This window comes from Rhinoderma darwinii, chromosome 3, assembly GCF_050947455.1.
Source record: "Rhinoderma darwinii isolate aRhiDar2 chromosome 3, aRhiDar2.hap1, whole genome shotgun sequence".
Lineage (NCBI taxonomy): Eukaryota > Metazoa > Chordata > Amphibia > Anura > Rhinodermatidae > Rhinoderma > Rhinoderma darwinii.
Genome location: NC_134689.1, coordinates 414012692 through 414038304, shown reverse-complemented (window position 1 = coordinate 414038304; position 25613 = coordinate 414012692). Strand labels below are relative to the sequence as shown.

General features: G+C 36.7%; 18 non-coding genes across 18 annotated transcripts; all 18 read right to left on the bottom strand.

Moving 5' to 3' along the window:
• Positions 1 to 1161: 1161 nt before the first annotated feature.
• TRNAQ-CUG (transfer RNA glutamine (anticodon CUG)) lies at positions 1162 to 1233 on the bottom strand. Its single transcript has one exon. It is a non-coding gene; the product is annotated as a tRNA-Gln (tRNA).
• A 1306-nt stretch (positions 1234 to 2539) lies between these two features.
• TRNAQ-CUG (transfer RNA glutamine (anticodon CUG)) lies at positions 2540 to 2611 on the bottom strand. The gene has a single exon. It is a non-coding gene; the product is annotated as a tRNA-Gln (tRNA).
• Positions 2612 to 3228: 617 nt separating this feature from the next.
• Positions 3229 to 3300, bottom strand: TRNAQ-CUG (transfer RNA glutamine (anticodon CUG)). The gene has a single exon. It is a non-coding gene; the product is annotated as a tRNA-Gln (tRNA).
• A 1995-nt stretch (positions 3301 to 5295) lies between these two features.
• TRNAQ-CUG (transfer RNA glutamine (anticodon CUG)) lies at positions 5296 to 5367 on the bottom strand. The gene has a single exon. It is a non-coding gene; the product is annotated as a tRNA-Gln (tRNA).
• A 616-nt stretch (positions 5368 to 5983) lies between these two features.
• On the bottom strand, positions 5984 to 6055 carry TRNAQ-CUG (transfer RNA glutamine (anticodon CUG)). The gene has a single exon. It is a non-coding gene; the product is annotated as a tRNA-Gln (tRNA).
• Positions 6056 to 6672: 617 nt separating this feature from the next.
• On the bottom strand, positions 6673 to 6744 carry TRNAQ-CUG (transfer RNA glutamine (anticodon CUG)). Its single transcript has one exon. It is a non-coding gene; the product is annotated as a tRNA-Gln (tRNA).
• Positions 6745 to 8050: 1306 nt separating this feature from the next.
• TRNAQ-CUG (transfer RNA glutamine (anticodon CUG)) lies at positions 8051 to 8122 on the bottom strand. Its single transcript has one exon. It is a non-coding gene; the product is annotated as a tRNA-Gln (tRNA).
• Positions 8123 to 8738: 616 nt separating this feature from the next.
• Positions 8739 to 8810, bottom strand: TRNAQ-CUG (transfer RNA glutamine (anticodon CUG)). The gene has a single exon. It is a non-coding gene; the product is annotated as a tRNA-Gln (tRNA).
• A 1995-nt stretch (positions 8811 to 10805) lies between these two features.
• On the bottom strand, positions 10806 to 10877 carry TRNAQ-CUG (transfer RNA glutamine (anticodon CUG)). Its single transcript has one exon. It is a non-coding gene; the product is annotated as a tRNA-Gln (tRNA).
• A 1306-nt stretch (positions 10878 to 12183) lies between these two features.
• TRNAQ-CUG (transfer RNA glutamine (anticodon CUG)) lies at positions 12184 to 12255 on the bottom strand. The gene has a single exon. It is a non-coding gene; the product is annotated as a tRNA-Gln (tRNA).
• A 617-nt stretch (positions 12256 to 12872) lies between these two features.
• TRNAQ-CUG (transfer RNA glutamine (anticodon CUG)) lies at positions 12873 to 12944 on the bottom strand. Its single transcript has one exon. It is a non-coding gene; the product is annotated as a tRNA-Gln (tRNA).
• A 1306-nt stretch (positions 12945 to 14250) lies between these two features.
• Positions 14251 to 14322, bottom strand: TRNAQ-CUG (transfer RNA glutamine (anticodon CUG)). Its single transcript has one exon. It is a non-coding gene; the product is annotated as a tRNA-Gln (tRNA).
• A 1306-nt stretch (positions 14323 to 15628) lies between these two features.
• Positions 15629 to 15700, bottom strand: TRNAQ-CUG (transfer RNA glutamine (anticodon CUG)). The gene has a single exon. It is a non-coding gene; the product is annotated as a tRNA-Gln (tRNA).
• A 1307-nt stretch (positions 15701 to 17007) lies between these two features.
• On the bottom strand, positions 17008 to 17079 carry TRNAQ-CUG (transfer RNA glutamine (anticodon CUG)). Its single transcript has one exon. It is a non-coding gene; the product is annotated as a tRNA-Gln (tRNA).
• A 616-nt stretch (positions 17080 to 17695) lies between these two features.
• Positions 17696 to 17767, bottom strand: TRNAQ-CUG (transfer RNA glutamine (anticodon CUG)). The gene has a single exon. It is a non-coding gene; the product is annotated as a tRNA-Gln (tRNA).
• A 4737-nt stretch (positions 17768 to 22504) lies between these two features.
• TRNAQ-CUG (transfer RNA glutamine (anticodon CUG)) lies at positions 22505 to 22576 on the bottom strand. The gene has a single exon. It is a non-coding gene; the product is annotated as a tRNA-Gln (tRNA).
• A 612-nt stretch (positions 22577 to 23188) lies between these two features.
• TRNAQ-CUG (transfer RNA glutamine (anticodon CUG)) lies at positions 23189 to 23260 on the bottom strand. The gene has a single exon. It is a non-coding gene; the product is annotated as a tRNA-Gln (tRNA).
• A 1306-nt stretch (positions 23261 to 24566) lies between these two features.
• On the bottom strand, positions 24567 to 24638 carry TRNAQ-CUG (transfer RNA glutamine (anticodon CUG)). The gene has a single exon. It is a non-coding gene; the product is annotated as a tRNA-Gln (tRNA).
• Positions 24639 to 25613: the final 975 nt, after the last annotated feature.

Below are 25613 nucleotides of genomic sequence, written 5' to 3'. Positions count from 1 at the left end.
AATTATTTTCTATTGCGGTTATATAACAAAAGCTAGAACCCTGCATTTGGAAAGTGAAAATACTATTAACAACTCAATGGGAAAAAACTGGGAAATTAAATTATAAATTTCAGTTGACTGAAAACTTAACTGTTGTAACCAGTGTCAGGCAGCTACTGCCAAGGCAAAAAGACTGTAAATTAGTTTCCATTTGGATAATCTACAATGTGGATAATACTAATTTCCAAGGTCTGCCTGTACTGAACACCCTACGAGCTGGAAGTAGAGCCAGTGTTTGCATTACATGCCATAAAAAGACTCTTTAAATTTGTTAATTTTATATGCCCTCAATTACATTGGTTTAATTATCTCTACGAGAGAATATTATCACATTTTTTGTTGTTGTTAAATCGTGTTTATGGTGTACAACAATCACTATCAATACAATACCTCATTGAAAAAGGATAACACTCAGAAGGAAGTAAACTGTGGCAAGGTCCCACCGAGAGTGGAACTGGGATTGCTGGATTCAGAGTGCAGAGTGCTAACCATTACACCATGGAACCCTTGACAATAGAGTGCAGTTTGGATATTTCTACTAAACAGGCAGTACGTGTAATTACAATAACAGGTCGGCTATCATTCAAAATCGACCTCCCACAATAATCAAGAGGGCATAGCTTCTGTGCCTGCATGATCACCAAGATGTACAATTATTTTCTATTGCGGTTATATAACAAAAGCTAGAACCCTGCATTTGGAAAGGGAAAATACTATTAACAACTCAATGGGAAAAAACTGGGAAATGAAATTATGAATTTCAGTTGACTGAAAACTTAACTGTTGTAACCAGTGTCAGGCAGCTACTGCCAAGGCAAAAGGACTGTAAATTAGTTTCCAATTGGATAATCTACAATGTGGATCATACTAATTTCCAAGGTCTGTCTGTACTGAACACCCTACGAGCTGGAAGTAGAGCCAGTGTTTGCATTACATGCCATAAAAAGACTCTTTAAATTTGTTAATTTTATATGCCCTCAAATACATTGGTTTAATTATCTCTACGAGAGAATATTATCACATTTTTTTGTTGTTAAATCGTGTTTATGGCGTACAACAATCACTATCAATACAACACCTCATTGAAAAAGGATTACACTAAGAAGGAGGTAAACTGTGGCAAGGTCCCACCAAGAGTTGAACTCGGATTGCTGGATTCAGAGTCCAGAGTGCTAACCATTACACCATGGAACCCTTGAAAATAGAGTGTAGTTTGGATATTTCTACTAAACAGGCAGTACGTGTAATTACAATAACAGGTCGGCTATCATTCAAAATCGACCTCCCACAATAATCAAGAGGGCATAGCTTCTGTGCCTGCATGATCACCAAGATGTACAATTATTTTCTATTGCGGTTATATAACAAAAGCTAGAACCCTGCATTTGGAAAGTGAAAATACTATTAACAACTCAATGGGAAAAAACTGGGAAATTAAATTATAAATTTCAGTTGACTGAAAACTTAACTGTTGTAACCAGTGTCAGGCAGCTACTGCCAAGGCAAAAAGACTGTAAATTAGTTTCCATTTGGATAATCTACAATGTGGATAATACTAATTTCCAAGGTCTGCCTGTACTGAACACCCTACGAGCTGGAAGTAGAGCCAGTGTTTGCATTACATGCCATAAAAAGACTCTTTAAATTTGTTAATTTTATATGCCCTCAATTACATTGGTTTAATTATCTCTACGAGAGAATATTATCACATTTTTTGTTGTTGTTAAATCGTGTTTATGGTGTACAACAATCACTATCAATACAATACCTCATTGAAAAAGGATAACACTCAGAAGGAAGTAAACTGTGGCAAGGTCCCACCGAGAGTAGAACTGGGATTGCTGGATTCAGAGTGCAGAGTGCTAACCATTACACCATGGAACCCTTGACAATAGAGTGCAGTTTGGATATTTCTACTAAAGAGGCAGTACGTGTAATTACAATAACAGGTCGGCTATCATTCAAAATCGACCTCCCACAATAATCAAGAGGGCATAGCTTCTGTGCCTGCATGATCACCAAGATGTACAATTATTTTCTATTGCGGTTATATACTAAAAGCTAGAACCCTGCATTTGGAAAGGGAAAATACTATTAACAACTCAATGGGAAAAAACTGGGAAATGAAATTATGAATTTCAGTTGACTGAAAACTTAACTGTTGTAACCAGTGTCAGGCAGCTACTGCCAAGGCAAAAAGACTGTAAATTAGTTTCCATTTGGATAATCTACAATGTGGATAATACTAATTTCCAAGGTCTGTCTGTACTGAACACCCTACGAGCTGGAAGTAGAGCCAGTGTTTGCATTACATGCCATAAAAAGACTCTTTAAATTTGTTAATTTTATATGCCCTCAAATACATTGGTTTAATTATCTCTACGAGAGAATATTATCACATTTTTTTGTTGTTAAATCGTGTTTATGGCGTACAACAATCACTATCAATACAACACCTCATTGAAAAAGGATTACACTAAGAAGGAGGTAAACTGTGGCAAGGTCCCACCAAGAGTTGAACTCGGATTGCTGGATTCAGAGTCCAGAGTGCTAACCATTACACCATGGAACCCTTGAAAATAGAGTGTAGTTTGGATATTTCTACTAAACAGGCAGTACGTGTAATTACAATAACAGGTCGGCTATCATTCAAAATCGACCTCCCACAATAATCAAGAGGGCATAGCTTCTGTGCCTGCATGATCACCAAGATGTACAATTATTTTCTATTGCGGTTATATAACAAAAGCTAGAACCCTGCATTTGGAAAGTGAAAATACTATTAACAACTCAATGGGAAAAAACTGGGAAATTAAATTATAAATTTCAGTTGACTGAAAACTTAACTGTTGTAACCAGTGTCAGGCAGCTACTGCCAAGGCAAAAAGACTGTAAATTAGTTTCCATTTGGATAATCTACTATGTGGATAATACTAATTTCCTAGGTCTGTCTGTACTGAACACCCTACGAGCTGGAAGTAGAGCCAGTATTTGCATTACATGCCATAAAAAGTCTCTTTAAATTTGTTAATTTTATATGCCCTCAAATACATTGGTTTAATTATCTCTACGAGAGAATATTATCACATTTTTTTTGTTGTTAAATCGTGTTTATGGCGTACAACAATCACTATCAATACAATACCTCATTGAAAAAGGATTACACTGAGAAGGAAGTAAACTGTGGCAAGGTCCCACCGAGAGTTGAACTTGGATTGCTGGATTCAGAGTCCAGAGTGCTAACCATTACACCATGGAACCCTTGACAATAGAGTGCAGTTTGGATATTTCTACTAAACAGGCAGTACGTGTAATTACAATAACAGGTCGGCTATCATTCAAAATCGACCTCCCACAATAATCAAGAGGGCATAGCTTCTGTGCCTACATGATCACCAAGATGTACAATTATTTTCTATTGCGGTTATATAACAAAAGCTAGAACCCTGCATTTGGAAAGTGAAAATACTATTAACAACTCAATGGGAAAAAACTGGGAAATTAAATTATAAATTTCAGTTGACTGAAAACTTAACTGTTGTAACCAGTGTCAGGCAGCTACTGCCAAGGCAAAAAGACTGTAAATTAGTTTCCATTTGGATAATCTACAATGTGGATAATACTAATTTCCAAGGTCTGCCTGTACTGAACACCCTACGAGCTGGAAGTAGAGCCAGTGTTTGCATTACATGCCATAAAAAGACTCTTTAAATTTGTTAATTTTATATGCCCTCAATTACATTGGTTTAATTATCTCTACGAGAGAATATTATCACATTTTTTGTTGTTGTTAAATCGTGTTTATGGTGTACAACAATCACTATCAATACAATACCTCATTGAAAAAGGATAACACTCAGAAGGAAGTAAACTGTGGCAAGGTCCCACCGAGAGTGGAACTGGGATTGCTGGATTCAGAGTGCAGAGTGCTAACCATTACACCATGGAACCCTTGACAATAGAGTGCAGTTTGGATATTTCTACTAAAGAGGCAGTACGTGTAATTACAATAACAGGTCGGCTATCATTCAAAATCGACCTCCCACAATAATCAAGAGGGCATAGCTTCTGTGCCTGCATGATCACCAAGATGTACAATTATTTTCTATTGCGGTTATATACTAAAAGCTAGAACCCTGCATTTGGAAAGGGAAAATACTATTAACAACTCAATGGGAAAAAACTGGGAAATGAAATTATGAATTTCAGTTGACTGAAAACTTAACTGTTGTAACCAGTGTCAGGCAGCTACTGCCAAGGCAAAAAGACTGTAAATTAGTTTCCATTTGGATAATCTACAATGTGGATAATACTAATTTCCAAGGTCTGTCTGTACTGAACACCCTACGAGCTGGAAGTAGAGCCAGTGTTTGCATTACATGCCATAAAAAGACTCTTTAAATTTGTTAATTTTATATGCCCTCAAATACATTGGTTTAATTATCTCTACGAGAGAATATTATCACATTTTTTTGTTGTTAAATCGTGTTTATGGCGTACAACAATCACTATCAATACAACACCTCATTGAAAAAGGATTACACTCAAAAGGAATTAAACTGTGGCAAGGTTCCACCGAGAGTTGAATTCGGATTGCTGGATTCAGAGTTGAGAGTGCTAACCATTACACCATGGAACCCTTGAAAATAGAGTGCAGTTTGGATATTTCTACTAAACAGGCAGTACGTGTAATTACAATAACAGGTCGGCTATCATTCAAAATCGACCTCCCACAATAATCAAGAGGGCATAGCTTCTGTGCCTGCATGATCACCAAGATGTACAATTATTTTCTATTGCGGTTATATAACAAAAGCTAGAACCCTGCATTTGGAAAGTGAAAATACTATTAACAACTCAATGGGAAAAAACTGGGAAATTAAATTATAAATTTCAGTTGACTGAAAACTTAACTGTTGTAACCAGTGTCAGGCAGCTACTGCCAAGGCAAAAAGACTGTAAATTAGTTTCCATTTGGATAATCTACTATGTGGATAATACTAATTTCCTAGGTCTGTCTGTACTGAACACCCTACGAGCTGGAAGTAGAGCCAGTATTTGCATTACATGCCATAAAAAGTCTCTTTAAATTTGTTAATTTTATATGCCCTCAAATACATTGGTTTAATTATCTCTACGAGAGAATATTATCACATTTTTTTTGTTGTTAAATCGTGTTTATGGCGTACAACAATCACTATCAATACAATACCTCATTGAAAAAGGATTACACTGAGAAGGAAGTAAACTGTGGCAAGGTCCCACCGAGAGTTGAACTTGGATTGCTGGATTCAGAGTCCAGAGTGCTAACCATTACACCATGGAACCCTTGACAATAGAGTGCAGTTTGGATATTTCTACTAAACAGGCAGTACGTGTAATTACAATAACAGGTCGGCTATCATTCAAAATCGACCTCCCACAATAATCAAGAGGGCATAGCTTCTGTGCCTACATGATCACCAAGATGTACAATTATTTTCTATTGCGGTTATATAACAAAAGCTAGAACCCTGCATTTGGAAAGGGAAAATACTATTAACAACTCAATGGGAAAAAACTGGGAAATGAAATTATGAATTTCAGTTGACTGAAAACTTAACTGTTATAACCAGTGTCAGGCAGCTACTGCCAAGGCAAAAAGACTGTAAATTAGTTTCCATTTGGATAATCTACTATGTGGATAATACTAATTTCCAAGGTCTGTCTGTACTGAACAACCTACGAGCTGGAAGTAGAGCCAGTGTTTGCATTACATGCCATAAAAAGACTCTTTAAATTTGTTAATTTTATATGCCCTCAAATACATTGGTTTAATTATCTCTACGAGAGAATATTATCACATTTTTTTGTTGTTAAATCGTGTTTATGGCGTACAACAATCACTATCAATACAACACCTCATTGAAAAAGGATTACACTAAGAAGGAGGTAAACTGTGGCAAGGTCCCACCAAGAGTTGAACTCGGATTGCTGGATTCAGAGTCCAGAGTGCTAACCATTACACCATGGAACCCTTGAAAATAGAGTGTAGTTTGGATATTTCTACTAAACAGGCAGTACGTGTAATTACAATAACAGGTCGGCTATCATTCAAAATCGACCTCCCACAATAATCAAGAGGGCATAGCTTCTGTGCCTGCATGATCACCAAGATGTACAATTATTTTCTATTGCGGTTATATAACAAAAGCTAGAACCCTGCATTTGGAAAGTGAAAATACTATTAACAACTCAATGGGAAAAAACTGGGAAATTAAATTATAAGTTTCAGTTGACTGAAAACTTAACTGTTGTAACCAGTGTCAGGCAGCTACTGCCAAGGCAAAAAGACTGTAAATTAGTTTCCATTTGGATAATCTACTATGTGGATAATACTAATTTCCTAGGTCTGTCTGTACTGAACACCCTACGAGCTGGAAGTAGAGCCAGTATTTGCATTACATGCCATAAAAAGTCTCTTTAAATTTGTTAATTTTATATGCCCTCAAATACATTGGTTTAATTATCTCTACGAGAGAATATTATCACATTTTTTTTGTTGTTAAATCGTGTTTATGGCGTACAACAATCACTATCAATACAATACCTCATTGAAAAAGGATTACACTGAGAAGGAAGTAAACTGTGGCAAGGTCCCACCGAGAGTTGAACTTGGATTGCTGGATTCAGAGTCCAGAGTGCTAACCATTACACCATGGAACCCTTGACAATAGAGTGCAGTTTGGATATTTCTACTAAACAGGCAGTACGTGTAATTACAATAACAGGTCGGCTATCATTCAAAATCGACCTCCCACAATAATCAAGAGGGCATAGCTTCTGTGCCTACATGATCACCAAGATGTACAATTATTTTCTATTGCGGTTATATAACAAAAGCTAGAACCCTGCATTTGGAAAGTGAAAATACTATTAACAACTCAATGGGAAAAAACTGGGAAATTAAATTATAAATTTCAGTTGACTGAAAACTTAACTGTTGTAACCAGTGTCAGGCAGCTACTGCCAAGGCAAAAAGACTGTAAATTAGTTTCCATTTGGATAATCTACAATGTGGATAATACTAATTTCCAAGGTCTGCCTGTACTGAACACCCTACGAGCTGGAAGTAGAGCCAGTGTTTGCATTACATGCCATAAAAAGACTCTTTAAATTTGTTAATTTTATATGCCCTCAATTACATTGGTTTAATTATCTCTACGAGAGAATATTATCACATTTTTTGTTGTTGTTAAATCGTGTTTATGGTGTACAACAATCACTATCAATACAATACCTCATTGAAAAAGGATAACACTCAGAAGGAAGTAAACTGTGGCAAGGTCCCACCGAGAGTGGAACTGGGATTGCTGGATTCAGAGTGCAGAGTGCTAACCATTACACCATGGAACCCTTGACAATAGAGTGCAGTTTGGATATTTCTACTAAAGAGGCAGTACGTGTAATTACAATAACAGGTCGGCTATCATTCAAAATCGACCTCCCACAATAATCAAGAGGGCATAGCTTCTGTGCCTGCATGATCACCAAGATGTACAATTATTTTCTATTGCGGTTATATACTAAAAGCTAGAACCCTGCATTTGGAAAGGGAAAATACTATTAACAACTCAATGGGAAAAAACTGGGAAATGAAATTATGAATTTCAGTTGACTGAAAACTTAACTGTTGTAACCAGTGTCAGGCAGCTACTGCCAAGGCAAAAAGACTGTAAATTAGTTTCCATTTGGATAATCTACAATGTGGATAATACTAATTTCCAAGGTCTGTCTGTACTGAACACCCTACGAGCTGGAAGTAGAGCCAGTGTTTGCATTACATGCCATAAAAAGACTCTTTAAATTTGTTAATTTTATATGCCCTCAAATACATTGGTTTAATTATCTCTACGAGAGAATATTATCACATTTTTTTGTTGTTAAATCGTGTTTATGGCGTACAACAATCACTATCAATACAACACCTCATTGAAAAAGGATTACACTAAGAAGGAGGTAAACTGTGGCAAGGTCCCACCAAGAGTTGAACTCGGATTGCTGGATTCAGAGTCCAGAGTGCTAACCATTACACCATGGAACCCTTGAAAATAGAGTGTAGTTTGGATATTTCTACTAAACAGGCAGTACGTGTAATTACAATAACAGGTCGGCTATCATTCAAAATCGACCTCCCACAATAATCAAGAGGGCATAGCTTCTGTGCCTGCATGATCACCAAGATGTACAATTATTTTCTATTGCGGTTATATAACAAAAGCTAGAACCCTGCATTTCGAAAGTGAAAATACTATTAACAACTCAATGGGAAAAAACTGGGAAATTAAATTATAAATTTCAGTTGACTGAAAACTTAACTGTTGTAACCAGTGTCAGGCAGCTACTGCCAAGGCAAAAAGACTGTAAATTAGTTTCCATTTGGATAATCTACTATGTGGATAATACTAATTTCCTAGGTCTGTCTGTACTGAACAACCTACGAGCTGGAAGTAGAGCCAGTGTTTGCATTACATGCCATAAAAAGACTCTTTAAATTTGTTAATTTTATATGCCCTCAAATACATTGGTTTAATTATCTCTACGAGAGAATATTATCACATTTTTTTGTTGTTAAATCGTGTTTATGGCGTACAACAATCACTATCAATACAACACCTCATTGAAAAAGGATTACACTAAGAAGGAGGTAAACTGTGGCAAGGTCCCACCAAGAGTTGAACTCGGATTGCTGGATTCAGAGTCCAGAGTGCTAACCATTACACCATGGAACCCTTGAAAATAGAGTGTAGTTTGGATATTTCTACTAAACAGGCAGTACGTGTAATTACAATAACAGGTCGGCTATCATTCAAAATCGACCTCCCACAATAATCAAGAGGGCATAGCTTCTGTGCCTGCATGATCACCAAGATGTACAATTATTTTCTATTGCGGTTATATAACAAAAGCTAGAACCCTGCATTTGGAAAGTGAAAATACTATTAACAACTCAATGGGAAAAAACTGGGAAATTAAATTATAAATTTCAGTTGACTGAAAACTTAACTGTTGTAACCAGTGTCAGGCAGCTACTGCCAAGGCAAAAAGACTGTAAATTAGTTTCCATTTGGATAATCTACAATGTGGATAATACTAATTTCCAAGGTCTGCCTGTACTGAACACCCTACGAGCTGGAAGTAGAGCCAGTGTTTGCATTACATGCCATAAAAAGACTCTTTAAATTTGTTAATTTTATATGCCCTCAATTACATTGGTTTAATTATCTCTACGAGAGAATATTATCACATTTTTTGTTGTTGTTAAATCGTGTTTATGGTGTACAACAATCACTATCAATACAATACCTCATTGAAAAAGGATAACACTCAGAAGGAAGTAAACTGTGGCAAGGTCCCACCGAGAGTGGAACTGGGATTGCTGGATTCAGAGTGCAGAGTGCTAACCATTACACCATGGAACCCTTGACAATAGAGTGCAGTTTGGATATTTCTACTAAAGAGGCAGTACGTGTAATTACAATAACAGGTCGGCTATCATTCAAAATCGACCTCCCACAATAATCAAGAGGGCATAGCTTCTGTGCCTGCATGATCACCAAGATGTACAATTATTTTCTATTGTGGTTATATACTAAAAGCTAGAACCCTGCATTTGGAAAGGGAAAATACTATTAACAACTCAATGGGAAAAAACTGGGAAATGAAATTATGAATTTCAGTTGACTGAAAACTTAACTGTTGTAACCAGTGTCAGGCAGCTACTGCCAAGGCAAAAAGACTGTAAATTAGTTTCCATTTGGATAATCTACAATGTGGATAATACTAATTTCCAAGGTCTGTCTGTACTGAACACCCTACGAGCTGGAAGTAGAGCCAGTGTTTGCATTACATGCCATAAAAAGACTCTTTAAATTTGTTAATTTTATATGCCCTCAAATACATTGGTTTAATTATCTCTACGAGAGAATGTTATCACATTTTTTTGTTGTTAAATCGTGTTTATGGCGTACAACAATCACTATCAATACAACACCTCATTGAAAAAGGATTACACTAAGAAGGAGGTAAACTGTGGCAAGGTCCCACCAAGAGTTGAACTCGGATTGCTGGATTCAGAGTCCAGAGTGCAAACCATTACACCATGGAACCCTTGAAAATAGAGTGTAGTTTGGATATTTCTACTAAACAGGCAGTACGTGTAATTACAATAACAGGTCGGCTATCATTCAAAATCGACCTCCCACAATAATCAAGAGGGCATAGCTTCTGTGCCTGCATGATCACCAAGATGTACAATTATTTTCTATTGCGGTTATATAACAAAAGCTAGAACCCTGCATTTGGAAAGTGAAAATACTATTAACAACTCAATGGGAAAAAACTGGGAAATTAAATTATAAATTTCAGTTGACTGAAAACTTAACTGTTGTAACCAGTGTCAGGCAGCTACTGCCAAGGCAAAAAGACTGTAAATTAGTTTCCATTTGGATAATCTACTATGTGGATAATACTAATTTCCTAGGTCTGTCTGTACTGAACACCCTACGAGCTGGAAGTAGAGCCAGTATTTGCATTACATGGCATAAAAAGTCTCTTTAAATTTGTTAATTTTATATGCCCTCAAATACATTGGTTTAATTATCTCTACGAGAGAATATTATCACATTTTTTTTGTTGTTAAATCGTGTTTATGGCGTACAACAATCACTATCAATACAATACCTCATTGAAAAAGGATTACACTGAGAAGGAAGTAAACTGTGGCAAGGTCCCACCGAGAGTTGAACTTGGATTGCTGGATTCAGAGTCCAGAGTGCTAACCATTACACCATGGAACCCTTGACAATAGAGTGCAGTTTGGATATTTCTACTAAACAGGCAGTACGTGTAATTACAATAACAGGTCGGCTATCATTCAAAATCGACCTCCCACAATAATCAAGAGGGCATAGCTTCTGTGCCTACATGATCACCAAGATGTACAATTATTTTCTATTGCGGTTATATAACAAAAGCTAGAACCCTGCATTTGGAAAGTGAAAATACTATTAACAACTCAATGGGAAAAAACTGGGAAATTAAATTATAAATTTCAGTTGACTGAAAACTTAACTGTTGTAACCAGTGTCAGGCAGCTACTGCCAAGGCAAAAAGACTGTAAATTAGTTTCCATTTGGATAATCTACAATGTGGATAATACTAATTTCCAAGGTCTGCCTGTACTGAACACCCTACGAGCTGGAAGTAGAGCCAGTGTTTGCATTACATGCCATAAAAAGACTCTTTAAATTTGTTAATTTTATATGCCCTCAATTACATTGGTTTAATTATCTCTACGAGAGAATATTATCACATTTTTTGTTGTTGTTAAATCGTGTTTATGGTGTACAACAATCACTATCAATACAATACCTCATTGAAAAAGGATAACACTCAGAAGGAAGTAAACTGTGGCAAGGTCCCACCGAGAGTGGAACTGGGATTGCTGGATTCAGAGTGCAGAGTGCTAACCATTACACCATGGAACCCTTGACAATAGAGTGCAGTTTGGATATTTCTACTAAAGAGGCAGTACGTGTAATTACAATAACAGGTCGGCTATCATTCAAAATCGACCTCCCACAATAATCAAGAGGGCATAGCTTCTGTGCCTGCATGATCACCAAGATGTACAATTATTTTCTATTGCGGTTATATACTAAAAGCTAGAACCCTGCATTTGGAAAGGGAAAATACTATTAACAACTCAATGGGAAAAAACTGGGAAATGAAATTATGAATTTCAGTTGACTGAAAACTTAACTGTTGTAACCAGTGTCAGGCAGCTACTGCCAAGGCAAAAAGACTGTAAATTAGTTTCCATTTGGATAATCTACAATGTGGATAATACTAATTTCCAAGGTCTGTCTGTACTGAACACCCTACGAGCTGGAAGTAGAGCCAGTGTTTGCATTACATGCCATAAAAAGACTCTTTAAATTTGTTAATTTTATATGCCCTCAAATACATTGGTTTAATTATCTCTACGAGAGAATATTATCACATTTTTTTGTTGTTAAATCGTGTTTATGGCGTACAACAATCACTATCAATACAACACCTCATTGAAAAAGGATTACACTAAGAAGGAGGTAAACTGTGGCAAGGTCCCACCAAGAGTTGAACTCGGATTGCTGGATTCAGAGTCCAGAGTGCTAACCATTACACCATGGAACCCTTGAAAATAGAGTGTAGTTTGGATATTTCTACTAAATAGGCAGTACGTGTAATTACAATAACAGGTCGGCTATCATTCAAAATCGACCTCCCACAATAATCAAGAGGGCATAGCTTCTGTGCCTGCATGATCACCAAGATGTACAATTATTTTCTATTGCGGTTATATAACAAAAGCTAGAACCCTGCATTTGGAAAGTGAAAATACTATTAACAACTCAATGGGAAAAAACTGGGAAATTAAATTATAAATTTCAGTTGACTGAAAACTTAACTGTTGTAACCAGTGTCAGGCAGCTACTGCCAAGGCAAAAAGACTGTAAATTAGTTTCCATTTGGATAATCTACTATGTGGATAATACTAATTTCCTAGGTCTGTCTGTACTGAACACCCTACGAGCTGGAAGTAGAGCCAGTATTTGCATTACATGCCATAAAAAGTCTCTTTAAATTTGTTAATTTTATATGCCCTCAAATACATTGGTTTAATTATCTCTACGAGAGAATATTATCACATTTTTTTTGTTGTTAAATCGTGTTTATGGCGTACAACAATCACTATCAATACAATACCTCATTGAAAAAGGATTACACTGAGAAGGAAGTAAACTGTGGCAAGGTCCCACCGAGAGTTGAACTTGGATTGCTGGATTCAGAGTCCAGAGTGCTAACCATTACACCATGGAACCCTTGACAATAGAGTGCAGTTTGGATATTTCTACTAAACAGGCAGTACGTGTAATTACAATAACAGGTCGGCTATCATTCAAAATCGACCTCCCACAATAATCAAGAGGGCATAGCTTCTGTGCCTACATGATCACCAAGATGTACAATTATTTTCTATTGCGGTTATATAACAAAAGCTAGAACCCTGCATTTGGAAAGGGAAAATACTATTAACAACTCAATGGGAAAAAACTGGGAAATGAAATTATGAATTTCAGTTGACTGAAAACTTAACTGTTATAACCAGTGTCAGGCAGCTACTGCCAAGGCAAAAAGACTGTAAATTAGTTTCCATTTGGATAATCTACTATGTGGATAATACTAATTTCCAAGGTCTGTCTGTACTGAACAACCTACGAGCTGGAAGTAGAGCCAGTGTTTGCATTACATGCCATAAAAAGACTCTTTAAATTTGTTAATTTTATATGCCCTCAAATACATTGGTTTAATTATCTCTACGAGAGAATATTATCACATTTTTTTTGTTGTTAAATCGTGTTTATGGCGTACAACAATCACTATCAATACAATACCTCATTGAAAAAGGATAACACTCAGAAGGAAGTAAACTGTGGTAAGGTCCCACCGAGAGTGGAACTCGGATTGCTGGATTCAGAGTGCAGAGTGCTAACCATTACACCATGGAACCCTTGACAATAGAGTGCAGTTTGAATATTTCTACTAAACAGGCAGTACGTGTAATTACAATAACAGGTCGGCTATCATTCAAAATCGACCTCCCACAATAATCAAGAGGGCATAGCTTCTGTGCCTGCATGATCACCAAGATGTACAATTATTTTCTATTGCGGTTATATACTAAAAGCTAGAACCCTGCATTTGGAAAGGGAAAATACTATTAACAACTCAATGGGAAAAAACTGGGAAATGAAATTATGAATTTCAGTTGACTGAAAACTTAACTGTTGTAACCAGTGTCAGGCAGCTACTGCCAAGGCAAAAAGACTGTAAATTAGTTTCCATTTGGATAATCTACAATGTGGATAATACTAATTTCCAAGGTCTGTCTGTACTGAACACCCTACGAGCTGGAAGTAGAGCCAGTGTTTGCATTACATGCCATAAAAAGACTCTTTAAATTTGTTAATTTTATATGCCCTCAAATACATTGGTTTAATTATCTCTACGAGAGAATATTATCACATTTTTTTTGTTGTTAAATCGTGTTTATGGCGTACAACAATCACTATCAATACAACACCTCATTGAAAAAGGATTACACTAAGAAGGAGGTAAACTGTGGCAAGGTCCCACCAAGAGTTGAACTCGGATTGCTGGATTCAGAGTCCAGAGTGCTAACCATTACACCATGGAACCCTTGAAAATAGAGTGTAGTTTGGATATTTCTACTAAACAGGCAGTACGTGTAATTACAATAACAGGTCGGCTATCATTCAAAATCGACCTCCCACAATAATCAAGAGGGCATAGCTTCTGTGCCTGCATGATCACCAAGATGTACAATTATTTTCTATTGCGGTTATATAACAAAAGCTAGAACCCTGCATTTGGAAAGTGAAAATACTATTAACAACTCAATGGGAAAAAACTGGGAAATTAAATTATAAATTTCAGTTGACTGAAAACTTAACTGTTGTAACCAGTGTCAGGCAGCTACTGCCAAGGCAAAAAGACTGTAAATTAGTTTCCATTTGGATAATCTACAATGTGGATAATACTAATTTCCAAGGTCTGCCTGTACTGAACACCCTACGAGCTGGAAGTAGAGCCAGTGTTTGCATTACATGCCATAAAAAGACTCTTTAAATTTGTTAATTTTATATGCCCTCAATTACATTGGTTTAATTATCTCTACGAGAGAATATTATCACATTTTTTGTTGTTGTTAAATCGTGTTTATGGTGTACAACAATCACTATCAATACAATACCTCATTGAAAAAGGATAACACTCAGAAGGAAGTAAACTGTGGCAAGGTCCCACCGAGAGTGGAACTGGGATTGCTGGATTCAGAGTGCAGAGTGCTAACCATTACACCATGGAACCCTTGACAATAGAGTGCAGTTTGGATATTTCTACTAAACAGGCAGTACGTGTAATTACAATAACAGGTCGGCTATCATTCAAAATCGACCTCCCACAATAATCAAGAGGGCATAGCTTCTGTGCCTGCATGATCACCAAGATGTACAATTATTTTCTATTGCGGTTATATAACAAAAGCTAGAACCCTGCATTTGGAAAGGGAAAATACTATTAACAACTCAATGGGAAAAAACTGGGAAATGAAATTATGAATTTCAGTTGACTGAAAACTTAACTGTTGTAACCAGTGTCAGGCAGCTACTGCCAAGGCAAAAGGACTGTAAATTAGTTTCCAATTGGATAATCTACAATGTGGATCATACTAATTTCCAAGGTCTGTCTGTACTGAACACCCTACGAGCTGGAAGTAGAGCCAGTGTTTGCATTACATGCCATAAAAAGACTCTTTAAATTTGTTAATTTTATATGCCCTCAAATACATTGGTTTAATTATCTCTACGAGAGAATATTATCACATTTTTTTGTTGTTAAATCGTGTTTATGGCGTACAACAATCACTATCAATACAACACCTCATTGAAAAAGGATTACACTAAGAAGGAGGTAAACTGTGGCAAGGTCCCACCAAGAGTTGAACTCGGATTGCTGGATTCAGAGTCCAGAGTGCTAACCATTACACCATGGAACCCTTGAAAATAGAGTGTAGTTTGGATATTTCTACTAAACAGGCAGTACGTGTAATTACAATAACAGGTCGGCTATCATTCAAAATCGACCTCCCACAATAATCAAGAGGGCATAGCTTCTGTGCCTGCATGATCACCAAGATGTACAATTATTTTCTATTGCGGTTATATAACAAAAGCTAGAACCCTGCATTTGGAAAGTGAAAATACTATTAACAACTCAATGGGAAAAAACTGGGAAATTAAATTATAAATTTCAGTTGACTGAAAACTTAACTGTTGTAACCAGTGTCAGGCAGCTACTGCCAAGGCAAAAAGACTGTAAATTAGTTTCCATTTGGATAATCTACAATGTGGATAATACTAATTTCCAAGGTCTGCCTGTACTGAACACCCTACGAGCTGGAAGTAGAGCCAGTGTTTGCATTACATGCCATAAAAAGACTCTTTAAATTTGTTAATTTTATATGCCCTCAATTACATTGGTTTAATTATCTCTACGAGAGAATATTATCACATTTTTTGTTGTTGTTAAATCGTGTTTATGGTGTACAACAATCACTATCAATACAATACCTCATTGAAAAAGGATAACACTCAGAAGGAAGTAAACTGTGGCAAGGTCCCACCGAGAGTGGAACTGGGATTGCTGGATTCAGAGTGCAGAGTGCTAACCATTACACCATGGAACCCTTGACAATAGAGTGCAGTTTGGATATTTCTACTAAACAGGCAGTACGTGTAATTACAATAACAGGTCGGCTATCATTCAAAATCGACCTCCCACAATAATCAAGAGGGCATAGCTTCTGTGCCTGCATGATCACCAAGATGTACAATTATTTTCTATTGCGGTTATATAACAAAAGCTAGAACCCTGCATTTGGAAAGGGAAAATACTATTAACAACTCAATGGGAAAAAACTGGGAAATGAAATTATGAATTTCAGTTGACTGAAAACTTAACTGTTGTAACCAGTGTCAGGCAGCTACTGCCAAGGCAAAAGGACTGTAAATTAGTTTCCAATTGGATAATCTACAATGTGGATCATACTAATTTCCAAGGTCTGTCTGTACTGAACACCCTACGAGCTGGAAGTAGAGCCAGTGTTTGCATTACATGCCATAAAAAGACTCTTTAAATTTGTTAATTTTATATGCCCTCAAATACATTGGTTTAATTATCTCTACGAGAGAATATTATCACATTTTTTTTGTTGTTAAATCGTGTTTATGGCGTACAACAATCACTATCAATACAATACCTCATTGAAAAAGGATTACACTCAGAAGGAAGTAAACTGTGGCAAGGTCCCACCGAGAGTTGAACTTGGATCGCTGAATTCAGAGTCCAGAGTGCTAACCATTACACCATGGAACCCTTGACAATAGAGTGCAGTTTGGATATTTCTACTAAACAGGCAGTACGTGTAATTACAATAACAGGTCGGCTATCATTCAAAATCGACCTCCCACAATAATCAAGAGGGCATAGCTTCTGTGCCTACATGATCACCAAGATGTACAATTATTTTCTATTGCGGTTATATACTAAAAGCTAGAACCCTGCATTTGGAAAGGGAAAATACTATTAACAACTCAATGGGAAAAAACTGGGAAATGAAATTATGAATTTCAGTTGACTGAAAACTTAACTGTTGTAACCAGTGTCAGGCAGCTACTGCCAAGGCAAAAAGACTGTAAATTAGTTTCCATTTGGATAATCTACAATGTGGATAATACTAATTTCCAAGGTCTGTCTGTACTGAACACCCTACGAGCTGGAAGTAGAGCCAGTGTTTGCATTACATGCCATAAAAAGACTCTTTAAATTTGTTAATTTTATATGCCCTCAAATACATTGGTTTAATTATCTCTACGAGAGAATATTATCACATTTTTTTGTTGTTAAATCGTGTTTATGGCGTACAACAATCACTATCAATACAACACCTCATTGAAAAAGGATTACACTAAGAAGGAGGTAAACTGTGGCAAGGTCCCACCAAGAGTTGAACTCGGATTGCTGGATTCAGAGTCCAGAGTGCTAACCATTACACCATGGAACCCTTGAAAATAGAGTGTAGTTTGGATATTTCTACTAAACAGGGAGTACGTGTAATTACAATAACAGGTCGGCTATCATTCAAAATCGACCTCCCACAATAATCAAGAGGGCATAGCTTCTGTGCCTGCATGATCACCAAGATGTACAATTATTTTCTATTGCGGTTATATAACAAAAGCTAGAACCCTGCATTTGGAAAGTGAAAATACTATTAACAACTCAATGGGAAAAAACTGGGAAATTAAATTATAAATTTCAGTTGACTGAAAACTTAACTGTTGTAACCAGTGTCAGGCAGCTACTGCCAAGGCAAAAAGACTGTAAATTAGTTTCCATTTGGATAATCTACAATGTGGATAATACTAATTTCCAAGGTCTGCCTGTACTGAACACCCTACGAGCTGGAAGTAGAGCCAGTGTTTGCATTACATGCCATAAAAAGACTCTTTAAATTTGTTAATTTTATATGCCCTCAAATACATTGGTTTAATTATCTCTACGAGAGAATATTATCACATTTTTTTTGTTGTTAAATCGTGTTTATGGCGTACAACAATCACTATCAATACAATACCTCATTGAAAAAGGATTACACTCAGAAGGAAGTAAACTGTGGCAAGGTCCCACCGAGAGTGGAACTTGGATTGCTGGATTCAGAGTGCAGAGTGCTAACCATTACACCATGGAACCCTTGACAATAGAGTGCAGTTTGGATATTTCTACTAAACAGGCAGTACGTGTAATTACAATAACAGGTCGGCTATCATTCAAAATCGACCTCCCACAATAATCAAGAGGGCATAGCTTCTGTGCCTACATGATCACCAAGATGTACAATTATTTTCTATTGCGGTTATATAACAAAAGCTAGAACCCTGCATTTGGAAAGGGAAAATACTATTAACAACTCAATGGGAAAAAACTGGGAAATGAAATTATGAATTTCAGTTGACTGAAAACTTAACTGTTGTAACCAGTGTCAGGCAGCTACTGCCAAGGCAAAAAGACTGTAAATTAGTTTCCATTTGGATAATCTACTATGTGGATAATACTAATTTCCAAGGTCTGTCTGTACTGAACACCCTACGAGCTGGAAGTAGAGCCAGTGTTTGCATTACATGCCATAAAAAGACTCTTTAAATTTGTTAATTTTATATGCCCTCAAATACATTGGTTTAATTATCTCTACGAGAGAATATTATCACATTTTTTTTGTTGTTAAATCGTGTTTATGGCGTACAACAATCACTATCAATACAATACCTCATTGAAAAAGGATTACACTCAGAAGGAAGTAAACTGTGGCAAGGTCCCACCGAGAGTGGAACTTGGATTGCTGGATTCAGAGTGCAGAGTGCTAACCATTACACCACGGAACCCTTGACAATAGAGTGCAGTTTGGATATTTCTACTAAACAGGCAGTACGTGTAATTACAATAACAGGTCGGCTATCATTCAAAATCGACCTCCCACAATAATCAAGAGGGCATAGCTTCTGTGCCTGCATGATCACCAAGATGTACAATTAATTTATATTGCGGTTATATAACAAAAGCTAGTACCCTGCATTTGGAAAGGGAAAATACTATTAACAACTCAATGGGAAAAAACTGGGAAATGAAATTATGAATTTCAGTTGACTGAAAACTTAACTGTTGTAACCAGTGTCAGGCAGCTACTGCCAAGGCAAAAAGACTGTAAATTAGTTTCCATTTGGATAATCTACTATGTGGATAATACTAATTTCCAAGGTCTGTCTGTACTGAACACCCTACGAGCTGGAAGTAGAGCCAGTGTTTGCATTACATGCCATAAAAAGACTCTTTAAATTTGTTAATTTTATATGCCCTCAAATACATTGGTTTAATTATCTCTACGAGAGAATATTATCAAATTTTTTTTGTTGTTAAATCGTGTTTATGGCGTACAACAATCACTATCAATACAATACCTCATTGAAAAAGGATTACACTCAGAAGGAAGTAAACTGTGGCAAGGTCCCACCGAGAGTGGAACTTGGATTGCTGGATTCAGAGTGCAGAGTGCCAACCATTACACCACGGAACCCTTGACAATAGAGTGCAGTTTGGATATTTCTACTAAACAGGCAGTACGTGTAATTACAATAACAAGTCGGCTATCATTCAAAATCGACCTCCCACAATAATCAAGAGGGCATAGCTTCTGTGCCTACATGATCACCAAGATGTACAATTATTTTCTATTGCGGTTATATAACAAAAGCTAGAACCCTGCATTTGGAAAGGGAAAATACTATTAACAACTCAATGGGAAAAAACTGGGAAATGAAATTATGAATTTCAGTTGACTGAAAACTTAACTGTTGTAACCAGTGTCAGGCAGCTACTGCCAAGGCAAAAAGACTGTAAATTAGTTTCCATTTGGATAATCTACTATGTGGATAATACTAATTTCCAAGGTCTGTCTGTACTGAACACCCTACGAGTTGGAAGTAGAGCCAGTGTTTGCATTACATGCCATAAAAAGACTCTTTAAATTTGTTAATTTTATATGCCCTCAAATACATTGGTTTAATTATCTCTACGAGAGAATATTATCACATTTTTTTTGTTGTTAAATCGTGTTTATGGCGTACAACAATCACTATCAATACAATACCTCATTGAAAAAGGATTACTGAGTGGAAGGAAGTAAACTGTGGCAAGGTCCCACCGAGAGTTGAACTCGGATTGCTGGATTCAGAGTCCAGAGTGCTAACCATTATACCCTTGACCATAGAGTGCAGTTTGGATATTTCTACTAAACAGGCAGTACGTGTAATTACAATAACAGGTCGGCTATCATTCAAAATCGACCTCCCACAATAATCAAGAGGGCATAGCTTCTGTGCCTGCATGATCACCAAGATGTACAATTAATTTATATTGCGGTTATATAACAAAAGCTAGTACCCTGCATTTGGAAAGGGAAAATACTATTAACAACTCAATGGGAAAAAACTGGGAAATGAAATTATGAATTTCAGTTGACTGAAAACTTAACTGTTGTAACCAGTGTCAGGCAGCTACTGCCAAGGCAAAAAGACTGTAAATTAGTTTCCATTTGGATAATCTACTATGTGGATAATACTAATTTCCAAGGTCTGTCTGTACTGAACACCCTACGAGTTGGAAGTAGAGCCAGTGTTTGCATTACATGCCATAAAAAGACTCTTTAAATTTGTTAATTTTATATGCCCTAAAATACATTGGTTTAATTATCTCTACGAGAGAATATTATCACATTTTTTTTGTTGTTAAATCGTGTTTATGGCGTACAACAATCACTATCAATACAATACCTCATTGAAAAAGGATTACACTCAGAAGGAAGTAAACTGCGGCAAGGTCCCACCAAGAGTTGAACTCGGATTTCTGGATTCAGAGTCCAGACCATTACACCATGGAACCCTTGACAATAGAGTGCAGTTTGGATATTTCTACTAAACAGGGAGTACGTGTAATTACAATAACAGGTCGGCTATCATTCAAAATCGACCTCCCACAATAATCAAGAGGGCATAGCTTCTGTGCCTGCATGATCACCAAGATGTACAATTATTTTCTATTGCGGTTATATAACAAAAGCTAGAACCCTGCATTTGGAAAGGGAAAATACTATTAACAACTCAATGGGAAAAAACTGGGAAATGAAATTATGAATTTCAGTTGACTGAAAACTTAACTGTTGTAACCAGTGTCAGGCAGCTACTGCCAAGGCAAAAAGACTGTAAATTAGTTTCCAATTGGATAATCTACTATGTGGATCATACTAATTTCCAAGGTCTGTCTGTACTGAACACCCTACGAGCTGGAAGTAGAGCCAGTTTTTGCATTACATGCCATAAAAAGACTCTTTAAATTTGTTAATTTTATATGCCCTCAAATACATTGGTTTAATTATCTCTACGAGAGAATATTATCACATTTTTCTTGTTGTTAAATGGTGTTTATGGCTTTCAACAATCACTATCAATACAATACCTCATTGAAAAAGGATTACACTCAGAAGGAAGTAAACTGTGGCAAGGTCCCACCGAGAGTTGAACTCAGATTGCTGGATTCAGAGTGCAGAGTGCTAACCATTACACCACGGAACCCTTGACAATAGAGTGCAGTTTGGATATTTCTACTAAACAGGCAGTACGTGTAATTACAATAACAGGTCGGCTATCATTCAAAATCGACCTCCCACAATAATCAAGAGGGCATAGCTTCTGTGCCTACATGATCACCAAGATGTACAATTATTTTCTATTGCGGTTATATAACAAAAGCTAGAACCCTGCATTTGGAAAGGGAAAATACTATTAACAACTCAATGGGAAAAAACTGGGAAATTAAATTATGAATTTCAGTTGACTGAAAACTTAACTGTTGTAACCAGTGCCAGGCAGCTACTGCCAAGGCAAAAAGACTGTAAATTTGTTTCCAATTGGATAATCTACAATGTGGATCATACTAATTTCCAAGATCTGTCAGTACTGAACACCCTACGAGCTGGAAGTAGAGCCAGTGTTTGCATTACATGCCATAAAAAGACTCTTTAAGTTTGTTAATTTTATATGCCCTAAAATACATTGGTTTAATTATCTCTACGAGAGAATATTATCACATTTTTTTTGTTGTTAAATCGTGTTTATGGCGTACAACAATCACTATCAATACAATACCTCATTGAAAAAGGATTACACTCAGAAGGAAGTAAACTGTGGCAAGGTCCCACCGAGAGTTGAACTCAGATTGCTGGATTCAGAGTCCAAAGTGCTAACCATTACACCATGGAACCATTGACAATAGAGTGCAGTTTGGATATTTCTACTAAACAGGCAGTACGTGTAATTACAATAACAGGTCGGCTATCATTCAAAATCGACCTCCCACAATAATCAAGAGGGCATAGCTTCTGTGCCTGCATGATCACCAAGATGTACAATTATTTTCTATTGCGGTTATATAACAAAAGCTAGAACCCTGCATTTGGAAAGGGAAAATACTATTAACAACTCAATGGGAAAAAACTGGGAAATGAAATTATGAATTTCAGTTGACTGAAAACTTAACTGTTGTAACCAGTGTCAGGCAGCTACTGCCAAGGCAAAAAGACTGTAAATTAGTTTCCAATTGGATAATCTACTATGTGGATCATACTAATTTCCAAGGTCTGTCTGTACTGAACACCCTACGAGCTGGAAGTAGAGCCAGTGTTTGCATTACATGCCATAAAAAGACTCTTTAAATTTGTTAATTTTATATGCCCTCAATTACATTGGTTTAATTATCTCTACGAGAGAATATTATCACATTTTTTTTGTTGTTAAATCGTGTTTATGGCGTACAACAATCACTATCAATACCTCATTGTAAAAGGATTACACTCAGAAGGAAGTAAACTGTGGCAAGGTCCCACCGAGAGTTGACCTCGGATTGCTGGATTCAGAGTCCAGAGTGCTAACCATTACACCATGGAACCCTTGACAATAGAGTGCAGTTTGGATATTTCTACTAAACAGGCAGTACGTGTAATTACAATAACAGGTCGGCTATCATTCAAAATCGACCTCCCACAATAATCAAGAGGGCATTGCTTCTGTGCCTGCATGATCATCAAGATGTACAATTAATTTCTATTGCGGTTATATAACAAAAGCTAGTACCCTGCATTTGGAAAGGGAAAAAACTATTAACAACTCAATGGGAAAAAACTAGGAAATTAAATGATGAATTTCAGTTGACTGAAAACGTAACTGTTGTAACCAGTGTCAGGCAGCTACTGCCAAGGCAAAAAGACTGTAAATTAGTTTCCATTTGGATAATCTACAATGTGGATAATACTAATTTCCAAGGTCTGTCTGTACTGAACACCCTATGAGCTGGAAGTAGAGCCAGTGTTTGCATTACATGCCATAAAAAGACTCTTTAAATTTGTTAATTTTATATGCCCTCAAATACATTGGTTTAATTATCTCTACGAGAGAATATTATCACATTTTTTTTGTTGTTAAATCGTGTTTATGGCGTACAACAATCACTATCAATACAATATATCATTGAAAAAGGATTACACTCAGAAGGAAGTGAACTGTGGCAAGGTCCCACTGAGAAATGAACTCGGATTGCTGGATTCAGAGTCCAGAGTGCTAACCATTACACCATGGAACCCTTGACAATAGAGTGCAGTTTGGATATTTCTACTAAACAGGCAGTACGTGTAATTAGAATAACAGGTCGGCTATCATTCAAAATCGACCTCCCACAATAATCAAGAGGGCATAGCTTCTGTGCCTGCATGATCACCAAGATGTACAATTATTTTCTATTGCGGTTATATAACAAAAGCTAGAACCCTGCATTTGGAAAGGGAAAATACTATTAACAACTCAATGGGAAAAAACTGGGAAATGAAATTATGAATTTCAGTTGACTGAAAACTTAACTGTTGTAACCAGTGTCAGGCAGCTACTGCCAAGGCAAAAATACTGTAAATTAGTTTCCAATTGGATAATCTACAATGTGGATCATACTAATTTCCAAGGTCTGTCTGTACTGAACACCCTACGAGCTGGAAGTAGAGCCAGTGTTTGCATTACATGCCATAAAAAGACTCCTTAAATTTGTTAATTTTATATGCCCTCAAATACATTGGTTTAATTATCTCTACGAGAGAATATTATCACATTTTTTTTGTTGTTAAATCGTGTTTATGGCGTACAACAAGCACTATCAATACAATATATCATTGAAAAAGGATTACACTCAGAAGGAAGTGAACTGTGGCAAGGTCCCACCGAGAGATGAACTCGGATTGCTGGATTCAGAGTCCAGAGTGCTAACCATTACACCATGGAACCCTTGACAATAGAGTGCAGTTTGGATATTTCTACTAAACAGGCAGTACGTGTAATTACAATAACAGGTCGGCTATCATTCAAAATCGACCTCCTACAATAATCAAGAGGGCATAGCTTCTGTGCCTGCATGATCACCAAGATGTACAATTATTTTCTATTGCGGTTATATAACAAAAGCTAGAACCCTGCATTTGGAAAGGGAAAATACTATTAACAACTCAATGGGAAAAAACTGGGAAATGAAATTATGAATTTCAGTTGACTGAAAACTTAACTGTTGTAACCAGTGTCAGGCAGCTACTGCCAAGGCAAAAAGACTGTAAATTAGTTTCCAATTGGATAATCTACAATGTGGATCATACTAATTTCCAAGGTCTGTCTGTACTGAACACCCTACGAGCTGGAAGTAGAGCCAGTGTTTGCATTACATGCCATAAAAAGACTCTTTAAATTTGTTAATTTTATATGCCCTCAATTACATTGGTTTAATTATCTCTACGAGAGAATATTATCACATTTTTTTTGTTGTTAAATCGTGTTTATGGCGTACAACAATCACTATCAATACCTCATTGAAAAAGGATTACACTCAGAAGGAAGTAAACTGTGGCAAGGTCCCACCGAGAGTTGACCTCGGTTTGCTGGATTCAGAGTGCTAACCATTACACCATGGAACCCCTGACAATAGAGTGCAGTTTGGATATTTCTACTAAACAGGCAGTACGTGTAATTACAATAACACGTCGGCTATCATTCAAAATCGACCTCCCACAATAATCAAGAGGGCATAGCTTCTGTGCCTGCATGATCACCAAGATGTACAATTATTTTCTATTGCGGTTATATAACAAAAGCTAGAACCCTGCATTTGGAAAGGGAAAATACTATTAACAACTCAATGGGAAAAAACTGGGAAATGAAATTATGAATTTCAGTTGACTGAAAACTTAACTTTTGTAACCAGTGTCAGGCAGC